Source organism: Phragmites australis, chromosome 18 (genome assembly GCF_958298935.1).
Source record: "Phragmites australis chromosome 18, lpPhrAust1.1, whole genome shotgun sequence".
Classification (NCBI taxonomy): Eukaryota; Viridiplantae; Streptophyta; class Magnoliopsida; order Poales; family Poaceae; genus Phragmites; species Phragmites australis.
The window spans coordinates 23,744,124-23,746,485 of NC_084938.1; the positions used below are offsets into that span (position 1 = coordinate 23,744,124).

The following is a 2,362-nucleotide window of genomic DNA, read 5'->3' on the forward strand; positions in this document are numbered from 1 at the left end:
AGTCACAGCACATATTTAGATATGAAGTTGTTATTAATTTTTACTCTCAAATATTCAGAATTTTAAGTTTTTGCTTTCTTGATCAAATTATGATCAATGTCACGATGAGGAAGAGAAGGCAATTAAGGACTGAATGTTCAATTATAAGCTTAATTGTTAGTTATTAGATTGCTTTTTTGTCACTTAACATTGAAATTGAATAAGCTAATTTGGTACAAAATCCATATTAGAACCCTTTATGTGAACAAAAAAGTTAGGGAAGAAACATAAATACTATAGCATAGAACTAATTGTATATGGTGTACCAAATGTTCAAATCTATATTATACTAATGTAGAACGAAATTCAATCTTTTACATAGTTAGTTAATTCTAATTTTCATTTATCGTAATCTATTAGAACTTTACAAAATGTTAATCAGCTGATCATATTGTCATAAATATGGTTATATACTTGTAAGTGACATTTTATATGAATGCCATCTCATTTTTTCTATATAATTTTGAAACATTTTAATTTTTCTTCAACTAATGATTCTTATGACTCGGAAATTGAGTTATATTTTATGTACCTTGTGTGATTTTGATAGTTATAATTTGGTTTTCACAGTGTATTGTCCGTACTGTCTTTTTGATTATGCAAAGAAGAACTCGAAGATGGAAGAGAAGGAACATCTCCAGATTATTGATGCAAAAGAATGTGTAATTTTGATGCAAGAGAAGGAACAATTCCAGATTATTGATGTATGCCAATATTTTTTCTGTCAATTTCTTTCATTGTGGGAGCTGCGATTTGCAATTTATTGCTTAATTTACTTGAGTTCTTTACCATGTTAGAAACTGTAATGTGATTGAATTCAACAAAACGGAGTTCATGACATTTATCTTTGTATCATAACATTTATTTGGCAACATATGGCAACATTACTATGGTATATGGTAAGAATCTTCTTAATTTTATGATCCAGAAATATTTATTTGTTACTATCTGCCAGTAGTGTAAGGAGATGTAGGACAGGTGTTGGGTTTATGTAATCACTTTCATATGTTTACAATAGTACTACTACAAATAGTTGTAGATGGCAAACTACACCATTAGAATGTATGCAGATTGGTAATAGTATTTTTTTAAATAAAAAATCTTGCATATTTATATTTTATTATCTCTTTGTGTATAAAAAGGGAGTGTGTACAGTCCAATACTACCAGTTTTTATTATAGGTTTGATGCTATTTGTTCAGGTGAAGAATAACTCAGTAGGGCAGAACACTACTGCCTCTTATTGGCAAGATGAGAGGAGTTGGTATCCTGCTTCTCTCTCAGACTCAAGGTAAACATTAATGTTACTTATGTTTGGTTGTACTTTGTTAAAGCTAAATCATTCATTGTTGTTATAGGAGAATAAGTTTTACAATTGAAAATTTCAACTTATGAGATACTGTAATTTTTAAGCAAGAGAAGGAAAATATCCAGATTATTGATGAAGGCCACTACTATTTTTTTCCTGACAATTTCTTTCATTGGGACGGAATTTGCAGTTTTTTTTGAAGTGACTAAAGTCTGTACCTAAAAGAATGAAACTCCTCAGATTATTCTTTAGTATTTATATTTTTGTACAAACTCAAACTAATTACGAATGTATTAGAAGATAAAACATCAAGTTGAATTTTCATTTATACCATTATAAAAAAAAGACGCTGGCCAGATTAGAAACTCTGATCTGATTGAAGTTAACAAAACTGAGTCTATGACCTCCCTCAACATTCATCTTGGTTCCAGAATGTGTTTGAGCCGGCAAAATTACTATGGTATATGATGTAGTACATGTGCTGGGTTTATGTAGTCTTTTAAAATGTTTAGTGCCTTTTTTGTTTTCAATATAAACCATTCTTAACATATTCAATATTTTTGCTGGAAGTATCTTGTACATGTGCTGGGTTTATGTAGTTTTTTTTTAACATGTTTAGTGCCTTTTTGTTTTCAATATAAATCGTTCTTAACATATTCACTACTTTTTGTGGAAGTATCTTGTAGAGGCTACGAAAGAAGCAACCAATTTTTATAATGACCAAAGCTAGCAGCTGCTTGTGTATAAAGGAGCCAACATTAGAGGCACCAGTAATACAGTAATATTGATTCAGTGTACAAAGTTCAGGTTACCAAGATTGAATGATGCAGATATGTTTTGACTGCTGATATCAGAGTCCAGCTTGTTGTTGATTATTTTCTTTATCTTGTGGTCTGATATCCAGCTTGTTGTTGATTATTTTCTTTATTTTGTGGTGCGTTCAAAATCTTACATGCTACAAAGAGGCACATAATATTTAGACCAAGATTTACAATTTTTTGTGGTTTTTTTGTTA

The 2,362-nt window shown here is 30.0% G+C and overlaps 1 long non-coding RNA gene across 1 annotated transcript; it reads left to right on the plus strand.

Moving 5' to 3' along the window:
- Nucleotides 1–577: 577 nt before the first annotated feature.
- Nucleotides 578–2,148, plus strand: LOC133898366 (uncharacterized). Its single transcript, XR_009906230.1, has 3 exons — nt 578–743; nt 1,241–1,329; nt 2,024–2,148. It is a non-coding gene; the product is annotated as an uncharacterized LOC133898366 (long non-coding RNA).
- The last annotated feature ends 214 nt before the right edge of the window (nt 2,149–2,362 follow it).